This window comes from Piliocolobus tephrosceles, chromosome 5 (genome assembly GCF_002776525.5).
Source record: "Piliocolobus tephrosceles isolate RC106 chromosome 5, ASM277652v3, whole genome shotgun sequence".
NCBI classification, from domain to species: Eukaryota; Metazoa; Chordata; class Mammalia; order Primates; family Cercopithecidae; genus Piliocolobus; species Piliocolobus tephrosceles.
In genome coordinates this window covers 11,271,145-11,290,512 of record NC_045438.1, presented here as the reverse complement: position 1 = coordinate 11,290,512, position 19,368 = coordinate 11,271,145, and the positions used below count along the sequence as shown (strand labels likewise).

Below are 19,368 nucleotides of genomic sequence, written 5' to 3'. Positions count from 1 at the left end.
TTAAGTGAAGTAAGCCAAACACAGAAAGAGAAATACTGCATGTTCTCACTGATATGTGAAAGCTAAAAAAGTTGATCTCATAGAAGGAGAGAGTAGAATAGTGGTTACTAGAGGCTGGAAAGGATGGGGGTAGGGAGGGGACAGCCAGAGGTTATTAACAGATACAAGAGTACAGCCAGATGGGAGGAATAAGTGCTAGTGTTCTACAACACTATAGGGTAACTGTAATAACCAGTAATTTATTGTATATTTTCAAAAGAAGAGCAGATTTTGAATATTTTCAAAGAAATAATAGGTATTTGAAGTGATAGATGTGCCAATTACCCTTTGATCACTACACATTGTATACATGTATGGAAACATCACAGTATACTCCAGAATATGTACAGTTATTATGTGTCCATTAAAAATAACATTATGACTATAAATTATTTTATAAATAATTTTATACTCTGTCTCCAATTCTAAAATAATAATAGTAAAAAAATAAATATAGAATTAGGCTTTAAACATTCTGAACTCCTTGGTGGGAATGAGGAGCATCTGTTAGTCAACAGAAGTAACAGAGGTATGGGTAACTCAGAGTCAGTTTTTCTTGGAAACAGGCTTGTCCAGCTACTGGAAAAAAATCCCTTCATTAGGAAAAATAAAGGCACACTTTGCATGTAATTTCCCTCTCCTGATCCCTGTAATTCTTTCCTGGTTGCCCATTCGGTACAAATAACAGCAGCTTTCTGAAAAGGATTTAGCATGCCAGAATGACTAGGCGTTGCTGTACTCCTTCCAACATCCCAGTACACACTACTGGGAGCCATGTTCCTCCTCTTGCACAATCTAGGAACTTCTAAATTGTGTTTGAGTCATAGTGTCTTCAGGCCAGGAGATGAATTGCGGCTGTTGTAAGCCAGTGTTTCTCAACAAGTGTGCTGTTGTTTTTGGACAAGACAATTTGTGAGTGTGTTAAAAGTATTTTGTGGACATTTAGCATCCCTAGACCAACCCACTAGATACCAATAGCACCTCTCTGTTTATGTGACAACTGAAAGTGTCCCTTTCTATATTTTCAATACTGCCCCCTCCCGTCATACCCTTGATGAGAACCCCTAGTCTAAGGTAAGCATGGCTATCATAGTCTTTACCAAATAGTGATGGTGCTCAGTCTTCTTGCAGGCAGAGTTGGCCAGTTGAGCAGTTCTGACTGGGATCAGAGGAAATCTCTCGGGGTTTCTGAGAAAAATTTTCCTTCCTGAGAAGAGAGAGGCACACGAGGTGAAATGTTTTCCCCCTCCCTCCCTCCCTTGTCTCTTACTAGTCTGTGAGAGGCTGTGATGCTTGCACCTATAGAAATCATCTTACGACGATGAGGCAACAAGTTGGAAAATGAAAGCAGGCTGCTGGGAATTTTGAGTCAAGAATGGAAAGTCCCTGGATCCTCGATGACCCTGTTAATCTTCCAAACTCACCAAGGGACTGCCAGTTCTTGGGCTTTGTGTTAGGTAAAACATATATGTCCTTATATTTAAAATCCTGTTCATCAGGATTCCTGTTACCCATAGCCAAACACATTCTAACTTAGTTAGAGAGGAAGGGCATTTATATGATAAACAAGTGAAATAAAATGGAGAGGTGCCAGCAAGACTAGATTTTTCTGTGACACTTTGCTTTATTGTTGTTTTTACATTATGATGTACATAGCCCTTGTTTTATAATTTAATAAAGCAAAAATTTAGAAGTCATTATTCATTTCCAGAAAACCAAACTTTTATAAGACAAAAAGCTAGCTACAATAAAAATGTAAGGGTCTTGAAGCATTTATTTTCAGAACTTTTTTTTTTTTTCTTGAGACAGGGTCTAACTCTGTTACCCAGACTGGGTCGTGTGATCTCGGTCGTGTGATCTCGGTTCACTGCAGCCTTCACCTTCTGGGCTTAAGCGACACCCCCACCTCAGCCCCCCAAGTAGCTGGGACTACAGGTGTGAACTACCACACCCAGCTCATTTTTGCATTTTTTGTGGAGACAGGAGTCTCACTACGTTGCCCAGGCTGGTCTCAAACTCCTGGGCTTACTTCCCAAAGTGTTAAGATTACAGGCATGAGCCACCATGTCTGGCCTATTTTCAGAACTTTTCAGAATGCTATTCTGTTTGCCTCTGATGCTTGCTAATTATGTTTAACCTTATGGATGCAACAGTAAGATCCTGTTTGGTCGAACACTCAGTCAAATCTCTTCAGGTTTTAAAAGAACAGTTTTTTGTTCCCCACAAATTAAAGACCCACTAGAAGAGGAGACAGTCCATTCAAAAACTACGTGCCTGTTGACAAACTGCAAATCTGTACTTCTGCCAGAGGAATTCTGCCTTAAGCAATGGTTCTACTGTGGACCACATTGACTGCCTGTTCGACTTGTTTCTGTTGCTCTTCCCTGTCTTTGTTAACGTCTAAATAGTTTTCTCCCAGTGCTACTGGCCAATCCAGGTCTTCAGCTTTTCTTGTCCACTAACAGTGGCCCCCTAATTGGTCCTCTGCCACCCATCTTTGCTTCCCATCAAAACTGTCTCCGACACAACAAGCCTTTTCTAAGCACAATTCTGGGAGATTTCCACTCCTGGGAAAATGGAGTAGACATACTTTACCATGTTCCTCTCACCAAGTATGAGTATTATATGTAAAACAAGCAGAAGAAGACTAAAAGGCAAACTGGCTATGGACTTCAGGATCCAAGGACTGACACAGGAGTGACTCCCTGTGTTTTGTTTTTGCTTCATATATCCCAGAAGCCAGCAATCTGTAAACGTCAACAAGTACATACCAAAAACAGCCCCCAGCAAAAGCCTCTTATGTATAACTAAAGGTCCAGGAAAGGAGGCAGTCTACCAAGACAGAAAACCTTTAGACAGTTACTGCTCTACTCGTCAGACAACAGAGAAGAATCTGTAGCCTACTCTCATCCACTCAAGCAAAGGCTCCTGATGAAAATGCCAGTGGGCTGTGATGTGATTAATTAGGCAGGACACCAGGGTAGGCTTATTGTAATCTGGGCACACAGAATTGCAGTCATTTGGCACACCTTTCCAGCAAAGTAAAAAACAGGAATTGCTTTATAGTACTGTGGGAAAGAGCACCGCCTGGCGATGAAACAAGAGCAAAACATCTAGAGGCTGTGCTGCTGAGCCTGGGAGTGAAGTACGGAATGTATAATCAGGAGAAGGGACTGACGGAATGTGCTGGTCTGTTCCTGATGGAAGCTAGGCTCATCTTCCCTAAGAGGGAAGAATCAGTATGTAATGTGTCAACCAGTGCGGGACTCAGGGAAGTCCAAGGTCATTGGGTTTCTGGAGGGGAAAAAGAATAGAGGAAAAGGTATAGGCAGAGAAAGAGATGGGGAATGATGTTTCTTTGGTCCTCACAACCCAACATCTAGGGAAGTGAGGGCCTGCATTAGTCTCGTGTGACAGATGGGACAGCAGAGGCACAGAGAAGTTAGATGGCAGCACAGATAAGAGGTAAAGCTGGTGTACTCATGTACACCATGCTTATGTGAGCATAAGTAGTTCTGGTTGTCATCTCACTATAGCCCATTTGAAGGCAGAAGGAGGAAAATTGCCCACTATACCAAAATTGCATTCAGCCAGACTTGCCACCAAGAGCTGAACAGTCGCCACGATGCTGAGCACGGAAGGCAGGGAGGGGTTCGTGGTGAAGGTCAGGGGCCTACCCTGGTCCTGCTCAGCTGATGAAGTGATGTACTTCCCTGATTGCAAAATACAAAATGGCACATCAGATATTTGTTTCATCTACATCAGAGAAGGCAGACCAAGTGGTGAGGCATTTGTTGAACTTGAATCTGCAGATGAAGCGAAATTGGCTTTGAAGACAGAGAAACTATGGGACACAGGTACGCTGAAGTATTCAAGTCTAACAGTGTTGAAATGGATTGGGTATTGAAGCACACAGGTCTGAATAGCCCTGATACTTCCAGTGATGGCTTCGTCTGGCTTAGGGGACTTCCGTTTGGCTGTAGCAAGGAAGAGATTGTTCATTTCTTTTCAGGGTTGGAAATTGTGCCAAATGGATTAACACCGCGAGTGGACTTTCAGGGGAAGCCTTTTTGCAGTTTGCTTCGCAGGAGGTAGCTGAGAAGGCCTTGAAGAAACACAGGCAAAGAACAGGGCACAGGTACACTGAAATCTTCTAGAATAGCCAAGAAGTTCAAACCTACTATGATCCCCCTCACAAGCTCATGGCTGTGCAGTGGCCAGGTCCCAATGACAGGGCAGGGGCTGGCCGAGGATATAATAGCATTGGCAGAGGAGCTGGGTTTGAAAGGATGAGGCAGGGTCCCTATGGTGGAGGGTATAGAGGCTATGACGACTATCGTGGCTGTAATGATGGATGTGGGTGTAGGTCTGATAGATTTGGAAAAGACTGCATTTACTGTTTTTCAGGAATGTCTGATCGTAGATATGGAGATGGTGGGTCCAGCTTCCAGAGCACCACAGGGCACTGTGTACACACTAGGGGGTTACCTTACAGAGCCACTGAGAATGATATAATTTCTGTTCACCTCTTAACCCCATGAGAGTATATATTGAAACTGGACTCAATGACAGAGTTTACTGGTAGTGCAGATGTTGAGTTTGCTGCCCACGAAAATGCTGTCGCAGCTATGGCAAAAGACAAAGCTAATAGGCAGCACAGATATGTGGAGATCTTTTTAAATGCTGCAGGAACAAGTAGGGGGGTTTATGATCACAGCTATGTGGAACTTTTTTTTTTTTTTTTTTTTTTTTTTGAGATGGAATCTTGCTCTGTCACCCAGGCTGGAGTGCAGTGGCGCCATCTTGGGTCACTGCAAGCTCTGCCTCCCAGATTCACGCCATTCTCCTGCCTCAGCCTCCCGAGTAGCTGGGACTACAGGTGCCTGCCACCACGCCTGGCTACTTTTTTGTATTTTTAGTAGAGACAGAGTTTCACCGTGTTAGCCAGGATGGTCTTGATCTCCTGACCTTGTGATCTGCCCGCCTCAGCCTCCCAAAGTGCTGGGATTACAGGTGTGAGCCACCCCACCCAGCCTGTAGAACTTTTTTGAATTCTACAGCGGGGGCAAGTGGTGGTGCTTATGGTAGCCAAATGATGGGAGGGAAGGGCTTATCCAACCAATCTAGTTACACAGCTAAGTGGTGGTTATGCAGGTGGTTATGGTGGTCAGAGCAGTGTGAGTGGTGGTTATGAAGGTGGTTATGGTGGTCACAGCAGTGTGAATGGTGGTTATGGTGGTCAGAGCAATATGAGTGGATATGACCACGTTCTGGAGGAAAACCCCAGTGACTGTCAGTCAAACCTTGCTCAGATAGAGAAGGAGCACTAAAGAGCTACTCCAGATATAAAAGATGTGCATTCATGGGAGTTGAATAGAATGGGAGGGATATCTAGTATATCCAGTATGATGGATAAATGGGAAATATAATTTATTCTGATCACTCTTAGTCAGCTTCTCTTTCTTTGTCTTCTTTCTCTTTTTTTTTTTTTTTTTTTGAGATGGAGCCTCTCTGTGTCGCCAGGCTGGAATGCAGTGGCACGATCTTGGCTCACTGCAGCCTCTGCCTCCCAGGTTCAAGCGATTCTCCTGCCTCAGCTTCCCGAGTAGCTGGGAATACCGGCACACGCCACCACGCCCAGCCAATTTTTGTATTTTTAGTAGAGACGGGGTTTCACCATGTTGGCCAGGATGATCTCTATCTCTTGACCTTGTGATCCGCCCGCCTGGGCCTCCCAAAGTGGTGGGATTACAGGCATGAGCCACTGCGCCTGGCCTCTCCTTTTAAAGAAAACAAGCAAAAGTTTACCAGTTTTGCATTACAGGCTTGTGACACTACATGCTTACTGTAAAAGTGGAAGATTATTTTAAAACTTTGAGCTCAGTAATTTTGAACACTGAAACATTCATCTCTGACATAACAATAAGTTCAGTATTGACCATAACTATTGAAACAATTTTCAGCTTTTCTCAAGTTAGTTATGTTGTAGGAGTGTACCTAAGCATTAGGCATATTTAGGTTGATGCAGTTTCACTTATATTAAATGTTGCTCTTATACCACAAATCATTGAAAATTTTGGAGACACGTTGAGAAACATGCTTTTCTGTAAAACTCAAATATAGGGGCTGTGTATACGATTCAAAATGAAAACATTTGGCATGTTTTTTAATTTTAGCTTTTTGGTTTAATATCCTCTAAGGCATGTGAGTGTACACTTGAGTGTATACTTTTACTTTTTTTTAACATATGGGACAATTTTAAGATGTAATACTAATACTTTAGGAGTTTTGTCATGTCATTTGTATGGAATTCTGAAGCTTTTGTTTAAATCTTTCCTTGTGATTTCCATTTAGAAGTAATGTACTAAGTGAAACTTGTTAAATATTCCTTTTTTTAAAAAAAAAAGGTAAAGCCTCAACTTTCATGAAGTAAGCTGCTTTCAAGTCCACTCCTTGAAACACACACAACAGAATTTCCATAGGTACATACAAAAACAGAAGCCCTTTGCTCTTGTTGCCCAGGCTGGAGTGCAGTGGTGCAATCTCGGCCCACTGCAACCTGCACCTCCCAGGTTCAAGCTATTCTTCTGCCTCAGCCTCCCAAGTAGCTGGGATTACAGGCATGCACCACCACGCCTGGCTATTTTGTATTTTTTGTAGAGACAGGGTTTCTCCATGTTGGTCAGGCTGGTCCTGAACTTGCAACCTCAGGTGATCCACCCGCCTCGGCCTCCCAAAGTGCTGGGATTACAGGTGTGAGCCACTACACCCGGCCAGAAGCCCTTTTTTTCAAAGATGAGGTCTCACTGTTTGCCAGACTAGAGTACAGTGGTGCAATCAGAGCTCACTGCAGCCTTGAACCCCAGGGCTTAAGCAATCCTACCTTAGCTTCCTGAGTAGCTGGGACTATAGGCAAATACCACAACACCTGGATTTTTTTTTTTTTTCGAGATAGGATCTCGCTCTGTTGCCCAGGCTGGAGTGCAGTGGTACTATCACAACACACTGCAGCCTCTATCTCCTGGGCTCAAGTGATCCTCCCACCTCAACCTCAGTAACTGGGACTACAGGCGCACACCACGAGACCTGCTATTTTCTTTTTTGGAGAGATGGGGTCTCCCTGTATTGCTGCTGGCTGATTTAAAAAAAAATTTTTTTTATAAACAATAAACAAAATATGGTTTTTTTATTTTTTTGTTTTTTTTTTTTTACAGGTATGGCGGGGTGGCTCACAACCGTAATCCCAGCACTTTGGGAGGCTGAGGAGGTAGGCAGATCATCTGAGGTTGGGAGGTTGAGACCAGCCTGGCCAACATGGTGAAATCCCATCTACTTAAAACACAGAAATTAGCCAGCTGTGGTGGTGCACACCTGTAGTCCCAGCTCCTTGGGAGGCTGAGGCATAAGAATCGCTTGAACCCAGGAGGCAGAGGTTGCAGTGAACCGAGATTGCACCACTGCATGCCAGCCTGGATGATAAGAGTAAGACTCAGTCTCAAAAAAAATAAAAAAAATTGTTTATACAGATAGGGTCTCGCTTTGCTGCCCAGGCTGGTATTGAACTCCTGGCTTCAAGGGATCCTCCCGCCTCAGCCTCCCAAAGCACCGAGATTACAGGTGTTAGCCACTACAAATGCTTAGCAGCATAAAAGCACAACTTAACTTCAAAGAATATAATCTAAAGTATGTGTAAGCTCATCAGACTGATATGATAAAAGTAAGGTCCCTTATTTGGGACATCCTTATTTTGTGCCCATAAACCTTTGAACTGAATAACAAGTCTCCCTCAGTAGAAAAAACCTTAGATACAGGGCAAGGAAATTTTGTTCTTGTTCTCTAGGAAAAAGTGAGAGAAAAAAAAATGCTTCATTAGCCAAATGATCCAGTAAGTTTGAGTAGTGCCACTGCCCCTGACGGGAATGAGCACATGGTAATGAGGGCAGATTTGGGTAGGAGGCGGCTAAAAGAAGCTGCAGTGGAGATGATCAGGGCCCCAGAGGCTTCCTTAATAAGGAAAACTGGGCTGTCTAAGGCTATGGCCAGAAGGCAGGGAAAACTTAGGCATGTTTCGGGCAAACAAATGTTTCCAGAGTTCCATTCTCCGAGCAGGGCTCAGCAGTGAGAGAGTGCAGGAGGTGGAACTGTGTGGCACACCAGCTGGTTATATTCCATCTAGGACTGCAAGTGAAAGCCAGGACACAGACACGAATCTGGCCCCTAAAGAAGGGATTGGCAAGGGCCAGGGCATGTTCGGGGGCCTCAAACACTGAAATTAGGGAGTGAGCAAGATACACAGGATATATGTCAGCAGATAGGTGTGCCTACTTTAGACAGGAATCTTACTAGAAGGCACAGAAAAGATAATATATATTTAATCAGTGTTTTAAGGATAATCTAGGTAGTTTTCTAAAATCTATATAACTTCAGCCTTGACTTTTGGAAAGCTGGAGTCAAGTGATAATTTTAATGTCATGTGGGCTGTCCTGACCTTGTGCTAGATGAGCGATTATGTAACAGCATAGGTTACCATCATATTCAACCAGGCTAACATCATCAGTCATAGGAACATGCCATGCCATTTGTATTATTATCAATGTCTAGATAGTCAATAGATATAGTATATGGTGAAAATATTCTTAAGTTCTGTATTCAGTGAAATTCTGTCAGTTAAAATATAAATGTATATATATTATGCAATTTATAACTTTAAATGAGCTAAATACATCTCATTCTGATTAATATCATTTATCTTCGTATACACATTTGTTGATTCAAAAGGACATAATGGTCTTTCTAAAGTTATCTGGCTAATAACGTACTCTTTTAATGGCCTTTATTAACTTCCCACTGCACTTAGCTTTTTTTTTTTTTAAAAAAAGAGCAGAGTCTCACTTTATCACCCAGGCTGGAGGGCAGTGGAATGATCATAGCTTACTGAAGCCTCTAACTCCTGGCTGAAGGGATCCTTCCATCCCAGCCTCCTGAATAGCTAGGAATACAGGAGAGTACCACCGTGTTTGACTAATTTTTATTTCTTGTAGAAATGGAGTCTTGCTATGTTGCCCAGGCTAGTTTTGAACTCCTGGCCTCAGGCAGTCCTCCCACCTCAGCCACCAAAAGCACTTGAAATACAGGCATGAGCCATCATGTCCAGCCTATTTAGGTTTTTTTTTTTTGAGACCAAGTCTTGTTCTGTTGCTAAGTCTGGAGTGCAGTATGAAACCAAGTCTTGTTCTGTTGCTCAGTCTGGAGTGCAGTAGTGTGATCTTGGCTCACTGCAACCTCTGCCTCCCAGCCTCAAGCAATTCTGCCTCAGCCTCCCGAGTAGCTGGGACTACAGGCGTGTACCACCAATCCTGGCTAATTGTTTTGTATTTTTTGTATTTTTTTTTTTTGAGATGGAGTGTAACTCTTGTTGCCCAGGCTGGAGTGCAGTGGCGCAATCTCGGCTCACCGCAACCTCCACCTCCCAGGTTCAAGCAATTCTCCTGCCTCAGCCTCCCGAGTAGCTGGGGTTACAGGCGCCTGCCACCATGCCTGGCTAATTTTTATATTTTTAGTAGAGATGGGGTTTCACCATGTTGGTCAGGCTGGTCTTGAACTCCTGACCTCAGGTGATCCGCCCACCTCAGCCTCCCAAATTGCTGGGATTACAAGCATGAGCCACCACGCCCAGACATTTTTTTGTATTTTTAATAGAGATGGGGTTTCACCATGTTGGCTAGGCTGGTCTTGAACTCCATACCTCAAGTGATCCACCCGCCTTAGCCTTCCAAAGTGCTCGGATCACAGCCATGAGCCACCACGCCTGGCCCTATTTGGGTTTTTTAAAAGTTCTTAATAATTATCTTTGTACATAAAACCTAATTATTAAAATTAACTTTCAGCCATGATTGTATAATGGTTAATATTTAAAAATAGAAAAAAAAAAGTTTCACAATCACTATAAATATTATGGGATTGTGCCCTTGCAATAATACATACAACACTTATACTTCATCTAAGAGTTCTGCAATGACCTCTGCAGTACTCTAGCAGCTGACATGTTGAGAAATTATGTCAGGTATTTAAAATTAATTAATTTTAAACTACTAGTAAATGTTTTAATAATTTATTTTGAATAAAACTTCAGATTCATTCTTGAATTTCAGAAGTTCATTCTCTGATGGTAATGTTTGCATTTGATCAGATATTGATCCTAACAGCTGGTCACTAGGCATTCAGCTAAAGCATGCATTTCTTGCATGTCTAAATTGTTTAGAAAGTGACTAGAATTGTGGCATAACATTTCTTGATAGTCTGTGGATATTAATTGATATCTTAACATTTACTAATTACCAGTTACAGAAACCTTAATAAACTTTTTGTGACAAAGACTTATCAAATAGTCACCAAATCCATTTCCTCTTCTTCCTGGTCACAGAGGTAAGGCCAGAATGTGGCCACGTAGCTGAGCTCCAGATAATCCAGAGGGGATATGTGATGTTTCCACTCCACAACAACCTTTCTCACTCTCTTTGCCTTCTGCCAACTGGATGGAGAGGAAGCCAAGGACCTAGAGGAGGATGAAGCCATGAAGTGGAAGCCAAGGAACCTCTGCACGAGACAGTGATGAGAATGTAAACCGTGGAGAAGCAGGAATATATCTGTCAATGCAGCTAGTGTTACTCTTCTAAAGGAATTTCAAAAAATGTTTGAAGACAACTCAGGAAGTCTTTAAGATCCAAAGCTGCAAGCTGTGCATAGCACTTTCTAACTGTAAAGGTCACGCTTGGGCTGACTGGGGGTGGGTGATCCTCCGGCAAGAAGGGGAATTTAGGTTCTCTCCTAAAATCCCCACTGAAATGACTCATAGAATATATAGACTGGGGGGGGAAAGTCCACATTCAAGCTGGAAATGTTGGGTACTGTTCAAATACCAAAAATATGGGAGATTTTGAGATTCCACCATAGCACTGATGTGTGACTATTACACAATGAATAACAGTGATTCATGGATGAGATCATGAAGTGATATTCCTTTATTGCCCAATAGGTCATTAAATTTGCTTCGTGGGCTTGTTTTTTCTTCGTCCCTGGAGCAAATGCTGGTCCCATGACTTTTTTTTTCTTTTTGAAACAGGGTCTTACTCTGTCACCAGTCTGGAGTGCAGTGGCATGATCGTGGCTCACTGCAGCCTCAAACTCCTGGGCTCAGGTGATCCTCCTGCCTCAGCCTCCCAAGTAGCTGGAACCATAGGCATGTGCTATCACGCCCGGCTTGGTTCCATGACCTTTTAAAAAATATGTTCTTTACTAATAAAAAGTCTTATAATTACTTTAAGTCAAAACACAGGCTCAATTCACTATCCAAAATGCTCATTCCCATGTGAGAACCAAAACTCCAAAAGTGATTTAAAGTCAAGACTTCTTCAGCACAGGCCTCTAGTAGACCAGCAGCCTACTGAGGGAGAAAGATGTTGGCAGCTGGCAGGTGTCTTCTCCAGCGTCTTGCCTTCTGCTGCTGCTCCTCTTCTTTGAGCATGCTAACCATGGTTTCTCACATCTCCAGGGATTGGCCTGGAGAGGAAGCAGGTGTGAGGTTATATTTATATTGCTCACAGTGGTGGCATGTGGGTGGAATACAGGGAAATCTTACATACTGTCTTGCCTGACAGTTGCTTTAAGTGGACTCTTATATAAGATTTTGGAGAACATCCCATCGCTGAGAATTTGTCTCAGGGTTCAATCTAAAAGTCGGGAACCTACATTGTGTTCCAGGGAAGCTTAAGAAAATTAGGTCTCTGCTTGATTTGGAAAGCTTAAATTGAACCTAAATGAAAATCAGGTCAATAAAAAGTCAGAATTTAACAAAGATAGATGTTACATCCCAGAGACCAGACACATTTTTTCTTTTTTTTCTTGAGACGGAGTATCGCTCTGTCGCCCAGGCTGGAGTGCTGTGGTGCGATCTCAGCTCACTGCAAGCTCCGCCTCCTGGGTTCGCGCCATTCTCCTGCCTCAGCCTCCCAAGTAGCTGGGACTACAGGCGCCCACCACCATGCCTGGCTAATTTTTTGTATTTTTCGTAGAGACATGGTTTCACCATGTTAGCCAGGATGGTCTCAATCTCCTGATCTCGTGATCTGCCCACCTCGGCCTCCCAAAGTGCTGGGATTACAGGTATGAGCCACTACACCTGGCCGAGACCAGACACATTTAAGCATTACTTTCAAAATGGACTCAGAGAGATACCTGTTCTTCATTTAGTACTTGGAGACTAAGTCTTCTTATCCATGCCATCAAAAAAAATGGGAGTTGGAAAACATGCCACACATGTTAACAACGCATTTTAACTTAAAACATGTAAATACATTCAGATGAAGAACCAGAAAATTATTGGAGCTTCTGCATCACCACACTAGTAATGTGTTGTCTCTAATTTCCATCAATTCTCTAAAGTGGAGTGGAACTTAAGACACCTGCAAACCAATCTGATCCCTTGAATGTTTAATAATTGACCCCCTGTTAAATATTTGTTTTGTCCACATCTAACTGAAAGTGATCGTTTTTAGTGGCTCGCCTCTAGTGTACCATCATATAGCTGACTAGTTCCCTCAAACTAAATATCTTTAGCATGAAAATGAAGTCTTATGCAATTTCTCACCAAAGGGTAAATGCAGACGTAAGCTGGCACTAGAGGACGGTGATGCGGCCCGGATGGATAGAGTCCTGGGAGTTGCCTGGATGGGACACTGGTTCCCAGAAATACTCTGATATCAATACTGTTCTCAGTGGACCACGATCTGGCATGGGTGGTATGCGAGGCCATTCCTCCTGTGTACCTATTTTGGCTCCTCCGAGTAGATGTACAGTGTGGGGTGGTTGTGCTGGCCCAGAGATTCAGCCAGCCTAGATCCTATGCTTTGTCACGGCCCTCAGTGGTCTGGGCCACTCTTTAGTAGCTTGAGTAGCTCTTGAGAGTCATTCTTGGAACTGTGCACCTGAAATCAACCTTACTCCATGACAAATCCTGGGATATGAACTAAAAGTTGGCAGTTTAATAATGACAGATCCCACCCCTTACATAAATGCAGTGACCATGTTTTTTTTTTTTTTTCCGTGGAGTAGTAATGGGGAAGAGGTGGTGTTCATTTCCATAAAGGAAGCAGGATGTTGCGGGAAGTCCTCATGAAGGGATCTTATGGAGGGCTCTGCCAGACTCTCAATATGGGATAACCCTTCTCTTTTGGCCTCCTGGGTCCCCAGCAAGTCTGAGTCTTTCAGTAAGACTAGGTTGGGAAGACAGCTGGGCCATTGTGAAGGGAAACTCCAAGAAACTGGGTCTTCACTGAGGCTACAAAGCAAATGTGATCTAAGGGGCAGATGGACAAGGTCAGGGCAGAGAAGCAGTATCAAGCTTCAGGTCCAAGAGTGATGACCAGAGTCATGTGTAAGAGATGGGACAACAGGCCAATCGGGAGTTGGGGAGACAGGGATAAGTTGGGAAGTTGCGTAGGGATAGAAGGAGGAGGAAAGTTTCAAACCTTGGGCTCCAATTAGATAAGGCTGGGCCCAATTATTTTGGGTTTGAGGAATGTGGGAGAGGGAGTGGCAGCTGTTTAAAGACCCAGAGTTACACAGGTTTAACAGCAATACATTTGACCCTTGAACAACATGGGTTTGAACTGCATGGGTCCACTTCTATGTAGATTTTCTTCTGCCTCGGCCCCCGCCCCGCCGAGACAGCAAGATCATCCCCTCCTCTTCCTCAGCCTACTCACCATAAAGATGAGTAGGATGAAGACCTTTATGATGATCCACTTCCACTTAATGAATAGTAAATATAATTTAACTTCCTTGATTTTCTTATTAACATTTTTCTTTTCTCTAGCTTACTTTACTGTAAGAACACAATATACATACAAAATATGTGCTAATCAACTTTGTTATTGTCCTCTCTGTGATGTATAATCTTTATGTTATTGCCAGTCAACAGCAGGCTATTAGTGGTTAAGTTTTTGGGGAGTCAAAAGTTATAGTCAGATTTCTTTTCTTGTTTTTTCTTCTAAATTTTTTATTGGATTCTTTTTTTTTTTTTTTTTTTTTCTTTTCTGAGACAAAGTCTCACTCTGTTGCCCAGGCGGGAATGCAGTGGGTGCAGTGGTACAATCTCAGCTCACTGCAACCTTTGCCTCCCAGGCTCAAGCGGTTCTCTTGCTTCAGTCTCCTGAGTAACTGGGACTGCAGGTACTTGCCACCATGCCCGGCTAATTTTTTGTTTGTTTGTTTTGAGAAGGAGTCTTGCTCTGTTGCCCAGACTGGAGTGCAGAGTACAGTGGCGGGATCTCGGCTCACTACAATCTCCACTTCCTGGGTTCAAGTGTTTTTTTGTTTGTTTTTGAGACTGAGTCTCACTCTGTCACCCAGGCTGGAGTGCGGTGGTGAGATCTCAGCTCATTGCTAACCTCCACCGCCTGGGTTCAAGCAATTCTACTGTCTCAGTCTCCCAAGTAGCTGGGACTACAGATGTGTGCCACCACGCCTGGCTAATTTTTGTATTTTTAGTAAAGACAGAGTTTCACCGTATTGGCCAGGCTGGTCTCCAATTCCTGACCTCATGATCCACCTGCCTCAGCCTCCCAAAGTGCTGGAATTACAGGCGTGAGCCACTGGGCCCTGCCAATTTTTGTATTTTTAGTAGAGATGGGGTTTCATCACGTTGGCCAGGCTGATCTTGATTTCCTGACCTCAGGTGATCGCCCACCTCGGCCTCCCAAAATGCTGGGGTTACAGGCATGAGCCACGGTGCTGGGCCTATACGCAGATTTCTGACTGAAGGGGTCAGCACCCCTGACACTGCATCATTCAGGGGTCAACCGTACATTCATATCCCCCCTGCTACCTACTAGCTCTATGAGTGACCTTGGTCAAGTCACTATCTTTGCTTACAGTAGGAATAAAGCATTTGACTTAGTAGCTAGCAACATGGAGGATCTGCTCAATGATGCTGATTCCCTCTTCCCTTTATGGATAGAATCAACTCGTGATTACCTGCCACACGTGCCCACTTTATCCCTTTGTTTAACAGAACACTTTTCTGAACCAAGCTACTCCTTTCCTTTCCAATAGTTAAAATGTGTTCTTTGAGGATGCAATCTAATCATAATTTTGCCTGAAGTGGGGAAAAAAATTAAGCTCACGTTGAAACCTTAATATATCTCTATAACCATTTTCTCTTTTAGCCTAGATCATTTCATTTTAGCAATTTCAGTACTACTTATGGTCCTATTAACGATACCAATCTTGCAAAGGACAGGTTGGTACAACCAATTCTCAGATTCCTGCCTGGATAAGATTTGTGACCCCAAATTTAAAAAAAGCAGAAAAAACCCCCACAAACCACAGGCAGGAAGAAAGAAAAACAAGCGAATGTAGCTAAGATAATTCCATTAATGATCAGTTTATGTCAAAGCGTGTGGAAATAATGCCTTAGAGTAGGATACGTAGCAATGACGATTTTTTAAAACTCATTTTCCCTTGTAGGTACAGAATTGCAAGTTTTTTCTGACTTCAGATGTGCAAAGCTGACTACGTCTGTGTGTGTGTCTACCTCTCTTGCCCAGACTGGAGTAAGGCGGCACAATCATAGCTCATTGCAGCCTCAAAGTCCTGGGCTCAAGTGATCCTCCTGCCCTCAGCCTCCTGCAGAGCTAGGACTGCAGGCACGTGCTACCACACCCAGCTACTTTTTTTTGGTAGAGACGGAGACTTGCTATGTTGCCCAAGCTGGTCTCAAACTCCTGGCCTCAAGCAATCTTCCCACCTCAGCCTCTCAAAGAGCTGGGATTACAAGCATGAACCACTGCACCTGGCCCCATACCTGACTACATTTCTCAGCTTCCTTTGTAGCTAGGCTGTGCTAGGTAGCCTTGTACCTAATTTTGACCAGTGAGCAGTGAGTGGAATTTGTTGGGTGAATCTACTACAAAAGATCCTTAACATGGAGATAGTGGGGCCAGGCGCGGTGGCTCATGCCTGTAATCCCAGCACTTTGGGAGGCTGAGGCAGGCAGATCACTTTAGGTTAGGAGTTCGAGACCAGCTTGGCCAACACAGTGAAACCCCAGCTCCACTAAAAATACAAAAAGTAGCCAGGCATGGTGGCACACACTGGTAATCCCAGCTACTCAGGAGGCTAAGGCAGGAGAATCACTTGAACTCGGGAGGTGGAGGTTGCCGTGAGCTGAGATCGCACCACTGCACTCCAGCCCGGCAACAAAGCGAGACTCTGATTCAAAAAGAAAGAAAAAAAAAGGTTGGGGGAGACAGTGGGAGGCCAGTCTTTTGTGCTTCCCCTTTCCTAGAAAGGAGATGAGGTTGCTGGTGCTGTGGAAGCTATTATGGACCATGAGGCAGCTTTGAAGACAGAAAGCCTGCATCCTTGATGACTGGAATTTCATCCCAACCCAGGACTGACTGCCTCAGATGTTTGTTACATGAGGGAATACACTGTTCTGTGTTTAAGAAACTGTGGCCGGGCGCGGTGGCTCAAGCCTGTCATCCCAGCACTTTGGGAGGCCGAGACGGGCGGATCACGAGGTCAGGAGATCGAGACCATCCTGGCTAACACGGTGAAACCCCATCTCTACTAAAAATATAAAAACTAGCTGGGCGAGGTGGCGGGCACCTGTAGTCTCAGCTACTCGGGAGGCTGAGGCAGGAGAATGGCGTAAACCCGGGAGGCGGAGCTTGCAGTGAGCTGAGATCCAGCCACTGCACTCCAGTCCGGGCGACAGAGCAAGACTCCGCCTCAAAAAAAAAAAAAAAAAAAAAAGAAACTGTGGCTGGATCTGTTACTGGAATATGAATGCAGTTAATACCTGGCTCAAAATGACTTCATCTCAACCCACATTGGTTGCCTCTTCCAAACAATACATAGGTCTGCACTGTGGCGGGTCTCAGGATGGGTGCAATGTAGCCTTAGGAAGTTTATCTATGGGAAATCCATATTCATGGTGTCCTGATGTTGCAGAGGACATCCTGAGCTGCCTGGAGAAACGGGACACAGCTCAATCGACTGTAATCTAACTTCTGAGGCCATTCAGTAACCCCTACAGTGGTCAGCTAAAAAAAAAGGCAGCCAGGTGCGGTGGCTCAAGCCTATATAAATCCCAGCACTTTGGGAGGCCGAGGTGGGAGGATCACTTGAGCCGAGGAGTTTGAGACCAGCCTGGGCAACATGGCGAAACTCTGTTTCTATAAAAAATACAAAAAATTAGCCAGGCATGGTGGTATGCACCTGTAGTTCCAGCTTCTTGGGAGGCTAAGGTGGGAGAATCACAAGAGTCCAGCAAGTTGCTGCAATGAGCCATGATCATGCCACTGCACTCCAGCCTGGGCGACAAAAAGAAAAAGAAAATGGAGCCTATTCACTGGGTGTGGTAGACAAAGTGATAAACTTTTATTTTACCTCCCATATCCCACAACCTTGGATGTGCTCACAGTCGTGGTAATGTTTTGTAATGATGGAGCTGATGACAGGTGTGATGTTGAAGATTCTTCTACCTGACTGCTGCTGTCAGTCCTACCAGCCCCCAGCGTTTGGTGCTTGTTCTAAAGGGCATGTCCTAGGAGTTACTTTAATCTCAAAGTATCACTCTGTACAAACAAGAAGTGCAAGTAGCCTGAGCTCAGTCTCCCTATGGGAATATTTTATTACCACTAGATCAAGTCTTTCCATTACAGTGACTGATCTGTCTCTGAATCCTGTTAGTTCATCCATCAAAATGCCCTTTTCTTCCAGTTCTCATAGCTAGTGCCCTAAAAGCGACCTGCAGTACCTCCTGCTGAGACGCATGTACCAGCTCCCTAACTAGCCTGCACTCCCTTCGTCCGCCCAAGTCAGTGCCAGACCACCTTGCCTGAAAAACCACTTTAGTGTGTCTCACTTCAGCAGAAATGTTTCTCAGCTTCCAATTAACAACCACATGAAATCTCTGCTCTTGTCTGTGTTTTAAGGGTATCTGTAGGCTGGGTGCAGTGGCTCCTACCTGTAATCTCAGCAGTTTGGGAGGCTGAGACAGGTGGATCACTTGAGGTCAGGTGTTTGAGACCATCCTGGCTAACATAGTGAAACCCCGTCTCTACCAAAAGCACAAAACAACAACAACAACAACAAAAATGCGGCTCGTGGAGGCGCACGCCTGTAATTCAGCTACTCCGGAGGCTGAGGCAGGAGAATCACTTGAACCCAGGAGGCAGAGGTTGCAGTGAGCCGACATCGCGACACTGCACTCCAGCCTGAGCGACAGAGCGAGACCGTGTCTCAAAAATATATAAATAATAACTTTTAAAAAGCGTATCTATAACCTGGTCCCAGCCTGAATTTCCTTCTTCACCCCAACACGTAGCCCTAGTTACATTCTTCTGATGTCTGTAAACAAGCCCAGCCCTTCCTGTTGTGAAGCCAAATTCAGGTGGTTCCTCTTTGCCTGAATGTTTTCCCATTCCACTTACCAGAAGCCTAGTCATCCTTGGGAGTGCTGTACCGGGGTTGCAAGAAGTAACGGAAACGGTTCAGCACCTGCTACCTTCCATCATATTCTCTTCAATAAAGGGGTAACTCCCGCCAATGGCAGTGTAGATTTCCTAATCTCTACACATGGAAGATTCACACCATTCGGGATTGTTGTTTAACTGTTGAGAGAGCACTTGATACTTAACAGCTTACTAGGCTACAAGACAGCGCAGGAAAGAATCCTCTTGTCCTTTTATGTTATCCTGAACAGTTGGTTCACAGAGTTACTGTAAACACACAAAACATGACTGCCAGGGCTTAGTAGTCAGGAAAGTAGGAACTAGTCCTGACTCACTCAGTAACTGCCCAGGCGAAGCTGCTTAACCTCAGGATTTCGTTGTCAACTGGAATCAACAATACCAACCCTAGGGGTAAAATAAAGATAAATGTGTGCAAATCCTGCCTGCAGTCTCGGGCAAGTCGTACGTGTCCAAGAACTGTTCTTAGGCAGCCGGTGGGGACAAAGTCTGTGTGCCTCCTGTCCTGGAGGAGGTCCCAAGGTCAGCTTACTTGCAAAGCAAGGGCACGGCGCAGGAGTGCTGAATACGGGTTGGAAGGGCGCTGGCTCTACCCTCCGCTCATAGGCCGGCTGAGCGGCGCTGACCAGCAGCTAGGCCCTGTCTTCCCTAGGAACAGTCCCGGGGGCCCTGGGAGGGTACGAATGTCTTCTTGCAGTGAGGCCTCTGGACCCCGCGGCCTCCCCGGCGTAACCAAAGCTCAGGGGCAGGTGCCGCAGCCGCCTCGTGCAGCTCGATCCCCGCCGGCACCCGG

The 19,368-nt window shown here is 44.5% G+C and overlaps 1 pseudogene; it reads left to right on the top strand.

Annotated features, from left to right (window-relative positions):
* The first annotated feature begins 2,057 nt into the window (after positions 1–2,057).
* Positions 2,058–5,482, top strand: LOC111547335 (annotated as a pseudogene).
* The last annotated feature ends 13,886 nt before the right edge of the window (positions 5,483–19,368 follow it).